General features: G+C 45.3%; 1 long non-coding RNA gene across 1 annotated transcript; it reads left to right on the top strand.

The window, feature by feature from the left end:
- Positions 1–2,264: 2,264 nt before the first annotated feature.
- LOC112232708 lies at positions 2,265–4,936 on the top strand. Its single transcript, XR_002950679.1, has 3 exons — positions 2,265–2,442; positions 3,216–3,291; positions 4,149–4,936. It is a non-coding gene; the product is annotated as an uncharacterized LOC112232708 (long non-coding RNA).
- Positions 4,937–22,755: the final 17,819 nt, after the last annotated feature.

Genomic DNA, 22,755 nt, shown 5'->3' with positions numbered 1-22,755 from the left:
CCTTATTCTCCTTCACTCTAACAGGGAACTCCACGATTTCAGGCCTATGTTCACCTCTACAGTTGCTTCTACTGCTGATTGGCCCTATAATGAGCAGGCTAAAAACCCAGCGGTGTATTCATTACGTCTAGCAACGGAAATCGTTTACCATTTAAGAACCAAACCGAGCAGACGGAACGGAGTAGGGACCTACCTGAATTTGTCCAATAGAAGCTCCCCCTTTACGATAACAAGGTTGCATTCAGTATGTTTTTACATTCTGGATAGTTCAATTGAACAAAAACTGTACTTTACTGACTGACTAGTTGGAAAAACAGGGAGGGGTTAGGGAATGCTGTCAGCTTTTCCTCTGCCCTTTATATATGTCACTCATTGCTTCAAGCCACACCCACCAAACGGGAGCAAACATACCTCAAAGTCTGTTCAACAACATACATGAACTTTTAGAAGAAACGTGTCATTCAGGACAAACCATTACGCAACATAGCAAACATTTAAGTGAACTGAACGCACCTCTGGTGGAGGTTCCGGTCACAATCACACCTGCAATCAATTAACACAAACACAACCAATTAGTTCAAACTGACCAATAGCAAGCTCACAATCTCATTGCTATCATATTTAATTTAATTGAGGCACCTCCATCTTGTTACAGAACTCCAAGATTTCCTTTGGCTGAGAAGGTACTGAACATGCTCTCAAAATGTTGGTGCCCGGAAAATACATGTTTCTGAGGTGAGCAGGACCATTATGAGATAGAGTTAAGTCGTGATGCCTCCAGGCCACAAGCAAAGTCATGAGAAGAGGAATATTGGGGCAGGGACACAGAAAGGTGGATTTTTGAGGAGGAAGGAAGGGGGGAAAGAAGAGTTTGAACAGAATGCGGAAAGCAGAGGTGGGATTTGAAATGAAGGGAGATAGTGATCAAAATGGAGCTGGGGTGTTGAAGAGTGTTGTGAAATTCAAATCTGAGTGAGCTGTGCGCCAGATCGAGTTCTTGAGGTGAAATGGCAGTGAATGATTACGCTAAGTGAGGTGGAAGGTGTCATGAAGAGCTTGGAACCCGAGCCAGGTATCAATGGACTTGATAAAGAAGAATCTGGTCCAGTAGAGTGTCATTTTTGGAGGAAATAGATCCATTTGTGGTTTCAGGGTGGGTGAACAAGGCATTGGGTGCAGTTGAGTCAGTGAAGATATCCCAAGTTCACTACAGGTTGTTTGTTTCTACTGATCAGAGGGAGTGGGTGCTCTGTGTCACGCAACTTGGGTCAAGATCTGTTTCTTGCTTTGCTCTTAGGAGCAGGGCACCATTGAAAGGAGTGATGTATGTGGTAGCATTAAGTGTGGAGGTGGAATAATTGAAGTTTGTAGGAGCGAGGTTCCAAGATGTGGGAAGTGTTCAACAGGGCATGGGCTAGAGGATTGTGTAGTTTCGGTGGATAAAGTTGTCAACTGTAGGGGTGCTCGTGTTGCTGGGGATTGGGAGTGTCTGGTGCGAGAGAGGCAGATTGAGGTGGGCCACCCACTGGGGAGCCAGGCCCAGCCAATCAGGATGTTTTTCCCCACAAAAGGGCTTTATTACAGACAAAAATACTCCTCTGTTTCATCAGCTGTCCGGGTGGCTAGTCTCAGACGATCTCGCAGGTGAAGAAGCCAGATGTGGAGGTCCTGGGCTGGCATGGTTACATGTGGTCTGTGGTTGTGAGGCCGGTTGGACGTACTGCCAAATTATCTAAAATTACATTGGAAGTGGCTTATGGTAGAGAAATTAACATTAAATTCTCTGGCAACAGCTCTGGTGGACATTTCTGCAGTCAGCATGCCAATTGCATGCTCCCTGAACGTGAGACATCTGTGGTGTTGTGTTGTGACAAAACTGCATATTTTAGTGCCATTTTATTGTCCCCAGCACCAGGTGCACCTGTGTAACAATCATGCTGTTTAATCAGCTTCATGTCAGGTGGATGGATTAGCTTGTCAAAGGAGAAATGCTCACTAATGGGGATGTAAACACATTTGTGCACAATTTGTTTTAATATGTTTTTTGTGCGTATGGACAATTTCTGTCATCTTTTATTTCAGCTCATGAAATATGTGACCAACACTTTCTACATGTTGCATTTATTTATTTCAGTAAATAGTGGGTTTTTAATTAGTGTAGGGTTAGTTGGAAGGGTCTTATTTTGTATTTTCCCATTTTGTATCACAATGTATAATGGATTTGTGTTATAGTCCAGTTGGGGGCAGTAAAGCAACATATCGGATGCCAACTGCTGAGAAACTCCAAAGATTTCCCCTGTTCACCCATGCCAGTGAGGCCTGATCGCTGAAGTAGACAAACTGAGACACTTGGAGGCTCAGCTGAACTCTTCGGCGCAACAGAGCTTTGGGGGCCAATTTCTTTGCCACAGAAAGGAATGTGCAAACTGAAAGACAATGAAGGTACAGAACCTTAGATGCGTTGGCTAGTTGCCTTCCTGAATATTTTGTTCATTTCGACATTCTTTACTTTATCACATCTAATTTTAAAGTAACTGTCCAGTGTTTGCAGATTTCTATGAAATATGTCCCATAATTAATTACAATACGAGTGAAGTAGTTTTCCTTCCAAAAATACTTAAGTATGCTGAAAGGCAGTTTTTCAGTATTGGAATGGTGTTGGCATACCCAAACTGAATGGTGTGGGCGTATACCAGTCTTAAAAAAAATATGAATGCAAGTAGACCGCTGATTGGCCAGCTCATCCTCCTCAGGAGCATTTTTGAAACTGTCTGTTTGAGATGCAAGTTTGATTGTTTTTGAAGTTTTCTTTTCTCGCCAATTTATGCTTTGGCCACATACGAGTATATGATGAGTCAACAATATTCACTGAATATTTAAATGCTCATATACACTAGACAGTTACTTTAAGACGTATGCTTGTTCAATTCACATAATTCAAAATGTTACATTTGCTGCATACGAGTTTGACTTTTTAAGCTGAAGTAGTTAAACTGAAGGAAGTGGATGAAGGTACTGCACAATATAAAGGTTAGATGGCTGAAGGTTAAATCTATGTGGTAGTAATCAGGTTGTCTAGCTAGCCTGCAACATTGGCTAATTGCTTTTCAGAATATTTGTTTTACTTCAGCATACTTTAAAATTAGATATGATATAGAATATTTAAGTCTTATAATGCTGAATAATCTGAATGTATGCTTTCTTAATATTCACAGAAATCAAAGTTTTAATTGACTGCCAAAGAGGTTGAATTTCAAACTGAAGTGATCGAAATGAAGAAAGTGATTGAAGGTACAGAATAAAAGTCAGATGACTTTAGCATAATTACATTAGATGTGATATGTATATAATATATGTTGAGAAATTAACATATTAATGAAAATGTTACTTACAGATATTAACACTGCATTTAAATGTTCCCTACATTTTGCTCAATCTCAAGATATACTTTGTATTCACATTAATCAAGGTTAAACTGCATGGCACAGAAGTTATGCTGTGCTATGCAAGTGCTCAGTGGAACTTCCTATGTCGTATTCAGAAATACGACTTTCATTCATATGGTCTTTGGTCAGAACAATTGTTCAATCAATAAGATTTTAGCTAGCTTGACAAGGAAGCTAATGTTGTTAATAATAAACTTAGCTAGCTTGCTTAACATATACAATATGGTCAAACCAACTACAGTATCCATATTGATAAGGTGGTTGTCAAACTGAATTGTCATCTTTTGGTGTAAAATGTCAGTGGTGAAACATCACATCTTGGCAACTCAGGCAACAATATTCTCAGGTTGCCACTTGTAATTGTGACTTGGAGGGTTGTTCAAGTGAAACTTCCCAGGGAGTGGTAAATCTAAATGCTTAGGCTATGCTGCCGGGACCCATTCATAAATGGTAAATCTGAATGCAGAGGCTGCGCTGCTGGGACCAGTCATAAGTGACCGGAACCACATTCAGCGCATGTGCAAATTACATTTCAATATTAATACTGACATGAAAAACATACTGTGTGTAGAATTAACTCTTTGCGTGTGTGTTGGACTGAGCTGGAGGAAGCAATTAGTATTAGCCTATTACCTTTAGCTAATAGCAATTAGCATTAGACAATTATTGTATTTTGTCATAATACTTTCTCCTCTGTTACAGGTATATTCACAGATCCAGTGAAGGGAGTCTACTACTTCACATTATGTACGTTTGTCTACAATGACCACAAGGGTGCTGATGGTGACAATGCGGCCATTTTGAATCTGAATAATGGGGACAGGGTCTGTGTGGAACTGTGGGAACAGTGCCAGGTGTAAGACAACAATGATGGGCACACTAGCTTCAGTGTGTAAAATAGATGTTATAACCTGTAAATGAGAATTACCTCCCTGCCATGAAATGCACACTAGGGGTGTGTCCCAATAATCTGTGTGTGTACTCTCACTAAAACCATTGGATTGGCAGAGGCATGGGCTAGTGGTAATTTCCAACATATTTCTTATTCCATTCAGCAGTAATTCCCTCTAAATTAGTGATGGGAGGTGAACAAGTGCACACTTTGGGAGTTATGAGCGCTAATTGGGACAAAGCCTCTCTCTGAAATGAAGCAGGAATTATCTTGACGGTGACTGAATTTTGTGAGAATTAACTCCACTGTATACCTATGCTGAATCCCAAACCAGCCCTGTTTTCTCATGGACTGCTCTTGCAAGTTGTATTTCCTCTTAAAGTTTGCATATCCACAGTATTTCTGACTTTTTTTTTGTGATTTGTTTATGGAAAAGCCTGGATTATAATGTATGAACTTTTCATGCCTCCATGTTATTTTTCTATGCTGTTAATTGAGTTTAGTGTTTTTTTTAAATGACTGATTAACTGTAGACATTGTTTTTGAACCGTTGAACTTCAGTATGCCAATGCAATTCATTAGACATTTTCAGACTGACTGTCATGTGGTCCTCAGTGTTCTCTGTATAATAATATACTTTCCATCTTCTCTAAAATAAGGTGCATCTTTGCCTTGAGCCACCAGGTATATTTTTAGAGTGAATAGGATGACCTTAATTTACTCTTGGGTACTGTCCTAGAATCCAGAAAAGTAATTTAAAATATTACATTTTGAGCCACAAAGATGCAGCGACTTCTTCCTGCAAAGGTTGTTCAGAGTGTTGTTTTATCTAGACTTACTCAAAAACACTGACAGTTTGGATGGATTCATTCTTAATTAAATATTTAGTGAGTTCAGGAGATCTTTTTGAACCTTATGCATTGGAAAAATGTCTGACAAAATGTAGAAATGGAGACAAATGAATAGACAAGATGATGGGCCAATTTTAACGTCCGCCACAAAGTGGTCAGGGTGTATAACAACATCCTATTGTACTGGGCCCAGTTTCCCAATTGCATCTTAAAGCTAATTTCGTTAGAACCTTGGTAGGAGCGATGTTAATTCTAAGCTGTTTCCCAAACCACCGTTGCTAAAGTTGATCTTGAAAATGCTCGTTATTTAACCATTGCCTCAAACCAACCAGATACTTTTTTTTTTGCCCTTCCGCATCACTGTATAAACAAAATCAAGATGTTTCTGTCTTTCTGTGACTGCAGATAACTTCAGAACGAATGTGACTACAAATTTGCGAATTTTGTTGCAATTGGTACTAACAAGTGCAAGATATAAAGATGCTTCAAATGAAAACCGAAATCACCTAATTAGTCTAGGCTACATAGACCTACATATTTTAGAATTTTAAGGTATTTGTGCGCTACTATCTGTAATATATGCCTCGAATATAGTTCATGATTAGTAACGTGTGCAATGATGTGCCTTAACTTGATTTAGTGCATAATTATTGGGTTAAGCGTTAAGCATTAGAATAAGCCACCTCAATATTGTAGATGTAGGTGATTAAACTCTTTAGGAGCTGATCCGTCATTGGTATTGTTGAATAATTCTAATGTGAAAGGGAGGATGCTGATCTGAGAGCAGTGCTGCCTTTCTTTTGATCCTTTCAGTATCGACACAAGCCTCAACACACACATATTGAATGTTTTCTGCGTGGTGTTTTGGGAAACGAATGTTACAACTTTGGCCATTGTAGGAAAGATGCATTGTTAAAACACTCGTAACCCAAAGTTTCATTGCTATCAGGAAACTAAGCCCTGTTCTTGTGAAGTCAATAGCTGTTTCCATTAACTTAGGGATCAAATCCCATTAAAGGAATCGATTTGACAACAAGAAATGGCAGAGTGCCAACTTTCATACAATCACAAGTGCAACACACCAAAATAAAGCTTTACTTCATGTTAATCCAGCCACCGTGTCAGATTTCAAAAAGGCTTTACGGCGAAAGAAAACCATGCTATTATCTGAGGATAGCACCCCATCAAACAAACACAGACTATCATATTTCATCCCACCAGGTGCGACACAAAACTCAAAAATAACGATGTAATTCATGCCTTACCTTTTGAAGAGCTTCTTCTGTTGGCACTCCAATATGTCCATTAAACATCAGAAATGGTCCTTTTGTTCGATTAATTCTGTCGTTATATATCCCAAATATCCATTTATTTGAAGTGTTTGATCCAGAAAAACACTGGTTCCAACTCGCGCAACATGACTACAAAATATCGAATAAGTTACCTGTAATCTTTGTCCAGACATTTCAAACAACTTTCCTTATACAACTTTAGGTATTTTTTAATGTAAATAATCGATGAAATTTAAGAAGGGATAAACTGCGTTCAATAGCGGATAAAAACAAAGTGGTGCGAGCTTTCAGGTCGCGCGTCCCTAACAAACAGTACACTAGACTCGACCCTCATTCTGAACAGCCCTACTTCTTCATTTCTCAAAGCAAAAACATCAACCAATTTCTAAAGACTGTTGACATCCAGTGGAAGTGATAGGAACTGCAAGCAAGTGCCTTAGAAATCTAGATCCCCATCAAAACCCATTGAAAAGAGAGTGACCTTCAAAAAAATGTTTTCCTGGATTGTTTGTCCTCAGTGTTTCACTGTTTGTCCTCAGTGATCCTGCCAAATACGCTCTGTTATACTCAGACATTATCCAAACAGTTTTAGTAATTTCAGAGTGTTTCCCATCCAAATCTATTAATAATATGCATATCCTAGCTTCTGGGCCTGAGTAGCAGGCAGTTTACTTTGGGCACGCTTTTCATCCGGACTTGAAAATACCGCCCCCTAGCCTAGAGAGGTTTTTACTTGTCCGGTGATTTGATTTAAAAAAAATATATTTGCATGGAAAACAGATGCAACAGTTGTCTGCTAGGGTGAGGGTTAGGGTTTCACTGAACTATCTGGTGTTGATGAAAACACCCCAAAAAGTTAGCTAGTACACGGTGTCGATAACTGTCAAGCTAGCTGGAAGACTGTCGCCCTAGCCTCCCGCCTGCTGTTCTAGTGGGAGGCATTCATGCAGGAACCAATAGGATGTTCAAGGGGTGGGGGGCGTTCATGAAGGGAGGCGTTCACCAATGGGAGGCTTGAGTGTGTGCGTTCCTGCCCGAAATGTTAGCTGCAGTTGCACACAATTGCACAAACCTTCAGTGTTGAATAAAAATGTAGTGGTTGAAGTGTTTCCATTACCAATTTAGGAAAATTGCGCGTTAACAAATTGTATGTCCCCCCACCTGTCTATTTCATGTCTCAGGTAGCTCACAAAAGCCAACATGGATAGAATGCAATAAATGACTGTGCAATATTCTAATAATTATCATGTGCCAATGTATCGCCATGATCCGTGCCATGGTGAAACTTGCACTCTTGTAGATCTGAAATAATTGGATGGTGAAACTTGACAGCCAACCAAAAAAGCAAGGTGAAGTAACTCAGGTATTCTTGAAAGTAAGGACAATCTTTGTCCAGCAAATTTTTTGTTGTTGTTGATTTTGCAAGCAGTATGCATTTAGAATTATATGTGGAGTGGAGCTTTATAGTTACGTGATTACATCACATGCCCTGCAAACCATCAAAGTATTTGGCAATCATTATTTATAAAAAATAAATAAACGTTTCCACCATCATTTGTCTCAATAAAGTAAAGATTGACAAAAGAAAAATCCACCCGTCTAACCGATAAAAAATGTTGTCGATCTTTAGAAAATGAAACCTACAGTGAGCACCATAATTCATTGGACAGTGACCATTTTTTTTGTTATTTTGGTGTTGTACTCTAGCACTTTGTCATTGTATCCTTTCAAACTCAATGAGGTTGAAGTGCAGACTGTCAGCTTTAATTTGAGGGTATTTTCATACATATTGGCTGACCCGCTTAGAAATGACAGCACCTTTTGTACATGCCCCCCCCCCCATTTTAAGGTACAAGTATTTGTTGAATTGGCTTCACAGATGTGTGTCGTTAGGCAGGTGTATTTATTTGTGTCGTTAGTAAATGCAGGAGAGCTGTTGATGAATAGTATTGATTCTAGATTATGCTATTGCCTTTGGAGGTTGTTGTTGGGGTGTGACAACATGAGGAAGACAGCAGTGTCGATGCAAATGAAGCTGGCCGTCATAAGGCTCAGAAATGAAAATCAGTCAATCAGGAACATTGCAAAAACCCTGGGGATGCCCAAGTCAACAGTTTGGTTCATCATTAACAAGAAAAAAACTACCGGTGAACTCAATTATGTCGAAAGACCCAGTAGACTGAGGAAGACCACTGTAGTGGATGACAGGAGAATACTCTCTATGGTGAAGAAAACCCCCCGACAACAGCCCAACAGATCAAAAACACTCTCCTGGATGCAGGTGTAGATGTGTCAAAGTCTACCATATGTAGAAGACTACACCAGCAGGACTACAGAGGATACACTACAAGATGCAAACCACTGATAAGCCTGAAGAACGGAAAGGCAAGATTACAGTTTGCTAAAAAGCACCTAAAGAGCCCCAAGAGTTCTGGGAAAAGGTATTGTGGACAGATGAGACAAAGATTAATATGTACCAGAGTGATGGAAAGAGAAAAGTGTGGAGAAAAAAAAGACATGCCCATGATCCAAAGCATACCACCTCATCCGGGAAACATGGTGGAGGGGGTGTTATGGCTTGGGCCTGTATGGCTGTCAGTGGAACAGGGAACTTGTCTTCATCGATGATCTGACTGCAGACAGAAGTAGAACAACGAATTCTGAAGTCTACAGAAATATTTTATCTGCTCAGATAAAAGCAAATGCCTCCAAACTCATTGGAAGGCACTTCATCATGCAACAAGACAATGACCCTAAACATACTGCTAGAGCAACGAAGGGGTTTTCAATGGCCAAAAAGTGGAGAATCCTTGACTGGACGAGTCAATCACAGGATCTGAATCCAACTGAACATGCATTTTACATGCTGAAGAGGAGACTGAAGGCAATAAGTCACCCAAAACAAGCAGGAACTGAAGATGGCTACAGTACAGGCCTGGCAGAGCATCACCAGGGAAGATACCCAGCGTCTGGTGATGTCAGTCATTGCATGCAAAGGATATGCGATCAAATATTAACAATGATTACTTTATTCTACATTGTTAAACTGTCCAATGTTTTATGATGCCCGAAAATGGGGACTATGTACAAAAGCTTCTACAATTTCTAAACGGTTCATATGTATGAAAATACCCTCAAATTAAAGCTGACAGTCTGCACTTCACCCGCATTGTCATTGTATCCTTTCAAACTCAAAGTGCTCGAGTACAAAAATAACAAAAAAAATGATCACTGTCCAATGAATTATGGTGCTCACTGTATATCTGCCGTTTTCAGTACACGTCGCAATTTTTTATTGTTGCGACATTGCTTTTGTGTTGCCTACTGCCAACATTTTTGCCTGATTATGCTTCCCTGGTTGCCTCCAGTGCTACATCAGACATACCTCTGGCACAGTGGAGCTGCTGAGGGGAGGACGGCTCATGATAATGAATGGAATGGAATGGTATATGCGTTTGATACCATTCCATTGACTCCATTGCAGTCATTATTATGACCCGTCCTCCCCTCAGCAGCCTCCGCTGCTCTGGCACCACCAAGCCATCTCCCATGGGTCTCAATTAGGCTCAACACTTGATGAAAGTAAAGACATAGGGAGAATCTCAATTCCATACTCCTTGTGTCCTCGCTCCTCGCCTCCTACTCATAACCTATTGGATGAGAAAGCCAGAGGCCCTTCTCCTCCAATGAATTTTGAGAAGGAGGTAAGGAGAGAGGACGCGAGGAGTATCAAATTGAGATTCTCCCATAGGCTATGTTTAGACAGGCGTCCCAATTCGGGTATTTTTTTTCACTAATTGGTCTTTTGATTTGATGTGAACAGATAAATTAAATAAATAAACAAAATACATAAACAAAATAAATGTGAACAGATCTGATGTGAATGGTCAAAAGACCAATTAGTGGAAAAGAAATATGAGAATTACTCTGCCTGTGTAAACATCGCCATAGAGGCAAGACTGTGTTTACACTCTTTTAGTGACACTGAGGTCCAATGTAGATAAAGTAATTAGAATAGTGCCTCATCGGCTTTCCCCAACAAAGGCCGTGTGGCCAAATACTTGAGAGATTGATTTAATGCTGCCTCTGGTATAAAACCATGATGAGTATGGCACAGTGCTGCACCAACATGACATTCATGCTGGGTGCGCCTGCCATCTAGTATCATACCCCGTTCAAAGGCACTTAAATATTTTGTCTTGCCCATTCACCCTCTGCATGGTACACCTTCACAGTCCATGTCTCACTGATTGACGTGACATCAATAAGGGATCATAGCTTTCACCTGGATTCACCTGGTCAGTCTATGTAATGGAAAGAGCAGGTGTGCTGTAGACAGTCCTTAGGTGGCCAGAATAACCAGCTCTGACTTATTGAGTCTTTGACTATTTCAGATTTTCTAAAAACACAAACTGAGCCTGTTGACTTCACTTCATAAGCAAGACATGTATGTTCCAGGAAGTGCATTTCAAACTTAACTGACAATATCCAGTCAGCATCCACCTCTGCTCCCTTTTATTCAATGTCACCCATCTTCCTGAAACATCTGCTCATCTCACCTTCCAATTTCCAGCATCGATGTGGCTGAGCTCAGACCAGATGACACACAGACACACACACCCTCTCCCCCTCTCTCAGCTGGGCTTTGTTTACTTGCCTCCTCACTGATCCAGGAGCCATTTCAGGGTGAGAGACAGCTGAAACTGAGCCCAGATTGAGAGCTCCCTGATGGTGAGACAGACAAATGGTGTCCCTATACATGATTAAATACCCAGCATCCTGAGTGATGGGCTCTGGTTTACTCAGGAGAGGATGCTGGGGGACTTTCTGAAGAGGTGCCCATTTTAAATGCCTGATTGGGTTTGTTGTGTACAGCGGTGGCATCGTTTGCCTGTCCTATTCCATTAGGATGGGGGTAGAAACATTCAAAATAAACACACTGATGCAGGCAAACACACACACACACACACACACACACACACACACACACACACACACACACACACACACACACACACACACACACACACACACACACACTGCCATCACAGAGAGACAGCTTCCTTCCTGTTGCAAGAGGTGAATGATCTGAATAGGGAGCTGATGGAGACATGAAGCTAGAGATTTATTGTGAGGTGAGGTGGAAGTGAGGGAAGAGGAGAGCTGAGACATAAGACTTAGCTTGTTAGCAGGTGTCCAGGCTGCCAGAGTGATGGACAAATGAGGAAACAACCAGAAAAACACATCAGACCACAGGAAAGTGATTGTTATTTCAAATCAAATCAAATCAAATCAAATTTTATTTGTCACATACACATGGTTAGCAGATGTTAATGCGAGTGTAGCGAAATGCTTGTGCTTCTAGTTCCGACAATGCAGTAATAACGAACAAGTAATCTAACTAACAATTCCAAAAAAAAAACTACTGTCTTATACACAGTGTAAGGGGATAAAGTATATGTACATAAGGATATATGAATGAGTGATGGTACAGAGCAGCATAGGCAAGATACAGTAGATGATATCGAGTACAGTATATACATATGAGATGAGTATGTAAACCAAGTGGCATAGTTAAAGTGGCTAGTGATACATGTATTACATAAGGATGCAGTCGATGATATAGAGTACAGTATCTACGTATGCATATGAGATGAATAATGTAGGGTAAGTAACATTATATAAGGTAGCATTGTTTAAAGTGGCTAGTGATATATTTACATCATTTCCCATCAATTCCCATTATTAAAGTGGCTGGAGTAGAGTCAGTGTCATTGACAGTGTGTTGGCAGTAGCCACTCAATGTTAGTGGTGGCTGTTTAACAGTCTGATGGCCTTGAGATAGAAGCTGTTTTTCAGTCTCTCGGTCCCAGCTTTGATGCACCTGTACTGACCTCGCGTTCTGGATGACAGCGGGGTGAACAGGCAGTGGCTCGGGTGGTTGATGTCCTTGATGATCTTTATGGCCTTCCTGTAGCATCGGGTGGTGTAGGTGTCCTGGAGGGCAGGTAGTTTGCCCCCGGTGATGCGTTGTGCAGACCTCACTACCCTCTGGAGAGCCTTATGGTTGAGGGTGGTGCAGTTGCCATACCAGGCGGTGATACAGCCCGCCAGGATGCTCTCGATTGTGCATCTGTAGAAGTTTGTGAGTGCTTTTGGTGACAAGCCGAATTTCTTCAGCCTCCTGAGGTTGAAGAGGCGCTGCTGCGCCTTCCTCACGATGCTGTCTGTGTGAGTGGACCAATTCATTTTGTCTGTGATGTGTATGCCGAGGAACTTAAAACTTGCTACCCTCTCCACTACTGTTCCATCGATGTGGATGGGGGTGTTCCCTCTGCTGTTTCCTGAAGTCCACAATCATCTCCTTAGTTTTGTTGACGTTAAGTGTGAGGTTATTTTCCTGACACCACACTCCGAGGGCCCTCACCTCCTCCCTGTAGGCCGTCTCGTCGTTGTTGGTAATCAAGCCTACCACTGTTGTGTCGTCCGCAAACTTGATGATTGAGTTGGAGGCGTGCATGGCCACGCAGTCGTGGGTGAACAGGGAGTACAGGAGAGGGCTCAGAACGCACCCTTGTGGGGCCCCAGTGTTGAGGATCAGCGGGGAGGAGATGTTGTTGCCTACCCTCACCACCTGGGGGCGGCCCGTCAGGAAGTCCAGAACCCAGTTGCACAGGGCGGGGTCGAGACCCAGGGTCTCGAGCTTGATGACGAGCTTGGAGGGTACTATGGTGTTGAATGCCGAGCTGTAGTCGATGAACAGCATTCTCACATAGGTATTCCTCTTGTCCAGATGGGTTAGGGCAGTGTGCAGTGTGGTTGAGATTGCATCGTCTGTGGACCTATTTGGGCGGTAAGCAAATTGGAGTGGGTCTAGGGTGTCAGGTAGGGTGGAGGTGATATGGTCCTTGACTAGTCTCTCAAAGCACTTCATGATGACGGATGTGAGTGCTACGGGCGGTAGTCGTTTAGCTCAGTTACCTTAGCTTTCTTGGGAACAGGAACAATGGCGGCCCTCTTGAAGCATGTGGGAACAGCAGACTGGTATAGGGATTGATTGAATATGTCCGTAAACACACCGGCCAGCTGGTCTGCGCATGCTCTGAGGGCGCGGCTGGGGATGCCGTCTGGGCCTGCAGCCTTGCGAGGGTTAACACGTTTAAATGTCTTACTCACTTCGGCTGCAGTGAAGGACAGGCCGCATGTTTTCGTTGCAGGCCGTGTCAGTGGCACTGTATTGTCCTCAAAGCGGGCAAAAAGTTATTTAGTCTGCCTGGGAGCAAGACATCCTGGTCCGTGACTGGGCTGGGTTTCTTCCTGTAGTCCGTGATTGACTGTAGACCCTGCCACATGCCTCTTGTGTCTGAGCCGTTGAATTGAGATTCTACTTTGTCTCTGTACTGGCGCTTAGCTTGTTTGATAGCCTTGCGGAGGGAATAGCTGCACTGTTTGTATTCAGCCATGTTACCAGACACCTTGCCCTGATTAAAAGCAGTGGTTCGTGCCTTCAGTTTCACACGAATGCTGCCATCAATCCAAGGTTTCTGGTTAGGGAATGTTTTAATCGTTGCTATGGGAACGACATCTTCAACGCACGTTCTAATGAACTCGCACACCGAATCAGCGTATTCGTCAATGTTGTTGTCTGACGCAATACGAAACATCTCCCAGTCCACGTGATGGAAGCAGTCTTGGAGTGTGGAGTCAGCTTGGTCGGACCAGCGTTGGACAGACCTCAGCGTGGGAGCCTCTTGTTTTAGTTTCTGTCTGTAGGCAGGGATCAACAAAATGGAGTCGTGGTCAGGTTTTCCGAAAGGGGGGCTTTCACTCATTCATTTGTTTTTGAATGAGATCTGGTGAATATTCTGTAGCTTTAATAGAGCGTATATGTAAAGCTTATTAAAGAGCAGTGACACTATACAAAGCTCTCGCTCACCCTCCATATGGCAAATCTGACCATAATTCTATCCTCCTTATTCCTGCTTACAAGCAAAAACTAAAGCAGAAAGCATCAGTGACTTGGTCAATAAAGAAGTGGTCAGATGAAGCAGATGCTAAACTACAAGACTGTTTTGCTAGCACAGACTGGAATATGTTCCGGGATTCTTCCGATGGCATGAGGAGTACACCACATCAGTGACTGGGTTCATCAATAAGTGTATCGATGACGTTGTCCTCACAGTGACTGTATGTACATACCCAAACCAGAAGCCATGGATTACAGGCAACATCCGCACTGAGCTAAAGGGTAGAGCTGCCGCTTTCAAGGAGCGGGACACTAACCCGGACGAACCATTAAACAGGCAATGCATCAATACAGGATAAGATTGAATCATACTACACCATCTCCGACGCTCGTCGGATGTAGCAGGGCTTGCAAACTATTACAGACTACAAAGGAAAGCACAGCCGTGAGTTGCCCAGTGACACGAGCCTACCAGACGAGCTAAATTACTTCTATGCTCGCTTCGAGGCAACTAACACTGAAGCATGCATGAGCACATCAGCTGTTCCGGACGACTGTGTGATCACGCTCTCCGTAGCCGATGTGAGTAAAACCTTTAAACAGGTCAACATTCACAAGGCCGCAGGGCCAGATGGATTACCAGGATGTTTAGTCCGAGCATGAGCTGACCAACTGGCAAGTGTCTTCACTGACATGTTCAACCGGTCCCTGACTGAGTCTATAATACCAACATGTTCCAAGCAGACCACCATGTTTCAAGCAGACCACCATAGTCCCTGTGCCCAAGAACACTAAGGTAACCTGCCTAAAGGACTACCGACCCGTAGCACTAATGTCTGTAGCCATGAAGTGCTTTGAAAGGCAGGTCATGGCTCACATCAACACCATTATCCCAGAAACTCTACAACCATTCCAATTTGCATACCGCCCCAACAACCTCTTCCTCAACATGATCAAGACAAAGGAGATGATTGTGGACTACAGGGAAAGGAGGACCGAGCACGCCCCCATTCTCATCGACGGGGCTGCAGTGGAGCAGGTTGAGAGTCCACATCACAAACAAACTATCACGGTCCGAACACACTAAGACATACGTGAAGAGGGTGCAACAAAGCTTATTCCCCCTCAGAAGACTGGAAAGATTTGGCATGGGTCCTCAGATCCTCAAAAGGTTCTACAACTGCACCATCGAGAGAATCCTGACTGGTTGCATCACTGCCTGGTATGGCAACTGCTCAGCTTCTGACCGCAAGGCACTACAGAGGATAATGTGTATGGTCCAGTATATCACTGGGGCCAAGCTTCCTGCCATCCAGGACTTCTAACCGGTACCCACTGTATATAGCCACACTGTTGTTATCTTACTGCTGCTATTTCATTATTTTTAACTTTTAACTTCTATTTTTTACTTACCTATTTTTTACTTAACACTTTTTTTTCTTAAAACTTCTTAAAGTATTGTTGGTTAAGGGCTTGTAAGTAAGCATTTCCCTGTAAAGTGTACTACACCTGTTGTATTCGGCACATGTGACAAATAAACAATTTGATTGTGTACGGGTTTCTTATTTTTTTCTCATTTTGAAGAGTGTATAAAATGGTGACCAGGGATTGATTTTTAGAATGTTTTGAAATGGTTTTAATGTTCCATTCATTGTATTCTGCCAGGTGCAGAGGGTAATTTAAGGTAAGTATGGTTATCTGTTCCCATTTGCATGTCTAGTGTGTGTGTGTATCTTTGTACGCACCAGCATGTGCTTCTATTAGTGTCATTGTGTGACCGTCAGGCATAAGCCCTCAGCGTCTAAACCTTACCAGTGAGGACACACTACCTCACTCTGCAGAGTGCGTTTGCATGGGAACAGCATAGCCGTACCTCAGGGGAGTGTCTTATTATACAAGCTCTCTCATATCTGCATAGATCCAGGCTCTAAAGACACACACAATCAGCCCAATACCTACAGTTGGGCTAGCAGCGGGAATCATTCCCCTAAAGGGCCTTTTTATAGATAATTTTAGTATTATAAGTATGATATTTTTATAGCTGTTCCTTTGATATGTACAGCAGAGAACAACAGTTAGCTTACTGTGCATTATAGTCCAATGTAAATTACAGATTAAACCTTACTGTTATTCTTCTGTTATTGGCCCGATGGCCTTATCGAGGATGACAGGATGAGTGCATTGGAGGAGAGTCTGAGGCAGCTCCATGCGTCTCCACTCAAATCAAATCAAATGTTATATCTCTCACTCTCTCCCTCCTCTCCTCCGCGCTCTTTCATGTTTTGAGCCAAATCCAATGTAACAGCGGCAAAGCTGCGAACAGCAGGGGCATCTGGCCTTCCCTTCTGCACATCTCTCCTCTCCTTTCTCTCTCCATCTCTCTCTCTCTCTCTGTTTCTCCACTCTCCTTTCTCTCCCATTCTCTGCAGTCTCCCTCTCATTTTCTCCCTTTTCCCTTCCTCTCTCTTGCCCTCTTCCTCTCCTTTCTTTCTGTCTGCTGTTCTCTCCCTCTCCTCTCTCCCTCCTCGCATGGGTTTAGAAGCGCCTGGCTGAACGGTCCAAAAAAAATGACAGAGGACTGCTCGACCGCGCCCTGGTCGAGGGAAACTGCAAAATGCAAAACATTAATAACGTCCCCCTGAATATTTCAGACACAATTTATTTTTAATCTGCAGGCTGGAAATCAGAGTGATTCCATTCCATGTTGAGGCTCTGGGGCGTTTTGTAGGCTCATACTTTTTTAATGGCCACATCGGGCCAAAGGGGAATGGGGGGACTATCCCCTAACTTGAAACGTAGGCCTACTACAGGAAACGGTGATGCACAATCAAATGACGAAGTAGGCAGGATCCTTTTTTTATATATATACTGTATAGTGCTACTTTCAAAAACACATGCCCTGCAGTTGCATAAGAGCACTCACTTAGATGGAAATAAAAGACATTGAGAGGTAATCTGATATTTTATATATAAATGACGGCAGGGCATAATTGAGCGGCGCCGAGAGAGGGGGGGATTAAGCGGGTTGTTCAAAGCCGAGTTTCCATTGTGTTCTTAAAACATTGATTTGGTAAATACAGAGAGTAAATTAGGCTAACATGCAAGTACAGTCATACACACACACATGGGAGAAAAATGCACACACACACACACACACACACACACACACACACACACACACACACACACACACACACACACATCCCTCACTCACCTGTGTGATTACCCAACTCCCTCATTGGGACCACACCCCACTGGGCAAAAACTAGTTGAATCAAAGTTGTTTCCACGTGATTTCAACCCAAAAATCCAATGTGATGATGATGTTGAGTCAATGTAGAATACTTTTTGGAGTGGAAAAAAGTAATCAACGTAAGGGAATTTTAATATTTTTTTCACCCAACTTTGAAACTAAATCCAATGACATAGTGAAATGTTTTGTCGATTTCATGTTAGTTGACAACGCAACCAAATGTAAATCAAAACTAGACGTAGGAACTGATGTCTGTGCCCAGTGCGATGCATGGCTCACATATACAATTGCATCTAATTTTATACAGTTTAAAGCCTACCATGGAGTGTCAAGCCCTGATCATACCACCCTGGAGTCCTATTGCATTCTGGCTGAACCCACCAGGAAAAATGTTAATAACTGTCCCATTGTAACCTACTTGTGTGACATTAATCCTAATGCCGTATTTGACAGCATAGGAACAGACATATCCAGGGCAATCGGGGTAGTCACTCATGTTTTCCCAGTATTACTGGTCTCATGATGTTCTTTCAATTTAATTATCTAAATTGACCCAGTACTGTTGAGACAGACAGAGAGTCCTTGATGATTCGTGTTATTTTTAATAGAAGAATAATATGTGTTACACATCTACTGTACCTCGTGTTACCAAGAGCCTAAGAATTGGGTTTTATATTAAATCAGCTTTATTTGATACAAGCCACTATCCTCTGTGAGACATCAAAGATTTTTTATTCCATTTCTTTTTGTTATTATCATTAGTGACAAAGCTAGAAAATTCAGGGGAAGAGATTACAATGTTCCTGTCTGTTGATCCAGTGTGGAAAGTAAATTGTACAATTTGAACCAAACTTGACCTCATGGGTGCATTGTGTACCAAATGTCCTCACATCTCTTTGTCCCTGTCCTTCAATAGCAATCATTGTGAGTTATCTTTCAGACTAAATTTGAAGCGATTTGTCTTGTCATGCATCCATAAGTACTAGAGAATTGGTACTGTGAAGGTGCAGCTTTATTTCCTGTTGAATCTGTATGATCTCACAAATGTTGGCAGCCAATCAGGTTAGGGACTTTGAACACCCAAGTATTTAAATCGCCTAAGGGCTGACACAACATTCAGTTTCATTTGCCGCTGGATATTGTGACATATGTTATCCCCCTGTCTGTCTGTCTGTCTGTCTGTCTGTCTGTCTGTCTGTCTGTCTGTCTGTCTGTCTGTCTGTCTGTCTGTCTGTCTGTCTGTCTGTCTGTCTGTCTGTCTGTCTGTCTGTCTGTCTGTCTGTCTGTCTGTCTGTCTGTCTGTCTGTCTGTCTTTATTTGTGTCTCTGATCAGATTTACCGCTCCACCTCCCCGAGGGCTCTCAGATAGGCAGACTGTCCACCTCCCCCGGGGCTCTCAGATTGGCAGACTGTCCACCTCCCCTGGGGCTCTCAGATAGGCAGACTGTCCACCTCCCCAGCACCCTGGGGCTCTCAGATAGGCAGACTGTCCACCTCCCCCGGGGCTCTCAGATAGGCAGACTGTCCACCTCCCCGGGGCTCTCAGATAGGCAGACTGTCCACCTCCCCCAGCTCTCAGATAGGCAGACTGTCCACCCGACTGGGTTCTCAGATAGGCAGACTGTCCACCCGACTGGGTTCTCAGATAGGCTGACTGTCCACCCCCTGGGCTCTCAGATAGGCAGACTGTACACCTCCCCGGGGCTCTCAGATAGGCAGACTGTCCACCTCCCCCGGAGCTCTCAGATAGGCAGACTGTCCACCCGACTGGGTTCTCAGATAGGCAGACTGTCCACCCGACTGGGTTCTCAGATAGGCAGACTGTCCACCCGACTGGGTTCTCAGATAGGCAGACTGTACACCTCCCCGGGGCTCTCAGATAGGCAGACTGTCCACCTCCCCCCGGAGCTCTCAGATAGGCAGACTGTCCACCCGACTGGGTTCTCAGATAGGCAGACTGTCCACCCGACTGGGTTCTCAGATAGGCTGACTGTCCACCCGACTGGGCTCTCAGATAGGCAGACTGTCCACCCGACTGGGTTCTCAGATAGGCAGACTGTCCATCGACTGGGTTCTTAGATAGGCAAACTGTCCGCCCGACTGGGCTCTCAGATAGGCAGACTGTCCACCCGACTAGGTTCTCAGATAGGCAGACAGTCCACCCGACTGGGCTCTCAGATAGGCAGACTGTCCACCCGACTGGACTCTCAGATAGGCAGACTGTCCGCCCGACTGGGCTCTCAGATAGGCAGACTGTCCACCTCCCCCGGGGCTCTCAGATAGGCAGACTGTCCACCTCTCAGATAGGCCCCCTCCCCGGGGCTCTCAGATAGGCAGACTGTCCACCTCCCCGGAGCTCTCAGATAGGCAGACTGTCCACCCGACTGGGTTCTCAGATAGGCAGACTGTCCACCCGACTGGGTTCTCAGATAGGCTGACTGTCCACCCGACTGGGCTCTCAGATAGGCAGACTGTACACCTCCCCCGGGGCTCTCAGATAGGCAGACTGTCCACCTCCCCCGGAGCTCTCAGATAGGCAGACTGTCCACCCGACTGGGCTCTCAGATAGGCAGACTGTCCACCCGACTAGGTTCTCAGATAGGCAGACAGTCCACCCGACTGGGCTCTCAGATAGGCAGACTGTCCACCCGACTGGACTCTCAGATAGGCAGACTGTCCGCCCGACTGGGCTCTCAGATAGGCAGACTGTCCACCTCCCCCGGGGCTCTCAGATAGGCAGACTGTCCACCTCCCCGGGGCTCTCAGATAGGCAGACTGTCCACCTCCCCGGGGCTCTCAGATAGGCAGACTGTCCACCTCCCCCCGAGCTCTCAGATAGGCAGACTGTCCACAGACTCCCCCCCGGGGCTCTCAGATAGGCAGACTGTCCACCTCCCCCGGGCTCTCAGATAGGCAGACTGTCCACCTCCCCGGAGCTCTCAGATAGGCAGACTGTCCACCTCCCCGGGGCTCTCAGATAGGCAGACTGTACACCTCCCCGGAGCTCTCAGATAGGCAGACTGTCCACCCGACTGGGTTCTCAGATAGGCAGACTGTCCACCCGACTGGGTTCTCAGATAGGCTGACTGTCCACCCGACTGGGCTCTCAGATAGGCAGACTGTACACCTCCCCCGGGGCTCTCAGATAGGCAGACTGTCCACCTCCCCGGAGCTCTCAGATAGGCAGACTGTCCACCCGACTGGGATCTCAGATAGGCAGACTGTCCACCCGACTGGGTTCTCAGATAGGCTGACTGTCCACCCGACTGGGCTCTCAGATAGGCAGACTGTCCACCCGACTGGGTTCTCAGATAGGCAGACTGTCCATCGACTGGGTTCTTAGATAGGCAGACTGTCCACCCGACTAGGTTCTCAGATAGGCAGACAGTCCACCCGACTGGGCTCTCAGATAGGCAGACTGTCCAGCCGACTGGACTCTCAGATAGGCAGACTGTCCGCCCGACTGGGCTCTCAGATAGGCAGACTGTCCACCTCCCCCGGGGCTCTCAGATAGGCAGACTGTCCACCTCCCCGGGGCTCTCAGATAGGCAGACTGTCCACCTCCCCGGGGCTCTCAGATAGGCAGACTGTCCACCTCCCCCGGAGCTCTCAGATAGGCAGACTGTCCACCTCCCCGGGGCTCTCAGATGTCCAGGCAGACTGTCCACCTCCCCGGGGCTCTCAGATAGGCAGACTGTCCACCCGACTGGGTTCTCAGATAGGCAGACTGTCCACCTCCCCCCGGGGCTCTCAGATAGGCAGACTGTCCACCTCCCCGGAGCTCTCAGATAGGCAGACTGTCCACCCGACTGGGTTCTTAGATAGGCAAACTGTCCGCCCGACTGGGCTCTCAGATAGGCAGACAGTCCACCCGACTGGGCTCTCAGATAGGCAGACTGTCCACCCGACTGGACTCTCAGATAGGCAGACTGTCCGCCTCCCCAGGAGCTCTCAGATAGGCAGACTGTCCACCTCCCCGGAGCTCTCAGATAGGCAGACTGTCCACCCGACTGGGTTCTCAGATAGGCAGACTGTCCACCCGACTGGGTTCTCAGATAGGCTGACTGTCCACCCGACTGGGCTCTCAGATAGGCAGACTGTCCACCCGACTGGGCTCTCAGATAGGCAGACTGTCCACCCGACTGGGCTCTCAGATAGGCAGACTGTCCATCGACTGGGTTCTTAGATAGGCAGACTGTCCACCTCCCCCGGGGCTCTCAGATAGGCAGACTGTCCACCTCCCCGGGGCTCTCAGATAGGCAGACTGTCCATCGACTGGGTTCTCTCAGATAGGCAGACTGTCCACCTCCCCTCAGGGCTCTCAGATAGGCAGACTGTCCACAGACTCCCCCCCCGGGGCTCTCAGATAGGCAGACTGTCCACCTCCCCGGAGCTCTCAGATAGGCAGACTGCAGACTGTCCACCTCCCCCGGGGCTCTCAGATAGGCAGACTGTCCACCTCCCCGGGGCTCTCAGATAGGCAGACTGTCCACCTCCCCTGGAGCTCTCAGATAGGCAGACTGTCCACCCGACTGGGTTCTCAGATAGGCAGACTGTCCACCCGACTGGGTTCTCAGATAGGCAGACTGTCCACCCGACTGGGTTCTCAGATAGGCAGACTGTACACCTCCCCGGTGCTCTCAGATAGGCAGACTGTCCACCTCCCCCGGAGCTCTCAGATAGGCAGACTGTCCACCCGACTGGGTTCTCAGATAGGCAGACTGTCCACCCGACTGGGTTCTCAGATAGGCTGACTGTCCACCCGACTGGGCTCTCAGATAGGCAGACTGTCCACCCGACTGGGCTCTCAGATAGGCAGACTGTCCACCCGACTGGGCTCTCAGATAGGCAGACTGTCCATCGACTGGGTTCTTAGATAGGCAAACTGTCCGCCCGACTGGGCTCTCAGATAGGCAGACTGTCCACCCGACTAGGTTCTCAGATAGGCAGACAGTCCACCCGACTGGGCTCTCAGATAGGCAGACTGTCCACCCGACTGGACTCTCAGATAGGCAGACTGTCCGCCCGACTGGGCTCTCAGATAGGCAGACTGTC

This window comes from Oncorhynchus tshawytscha, linkage group LG21 (genome assembly GCF_018296145.1).
Source record: "Oncorhynchus tshawytscha isolate Ot180627B linkage group LG21, Otsh_v2.0, whole genome shotgun sequence".
NCBI classification, from domain to species: domain Eukaryota; kingdom Metazoa; phylum Chordata; class Actinopteri; order Salmoniformes; family Salmonidae; genus Oncorhynchus; species Oncorhynchus tshawytscha.
The sequence above is the reverse complement of the archived record's forward strand: the minus strand, read 5'-3'. Positions and strand labels throughout refer to the sequence as shown.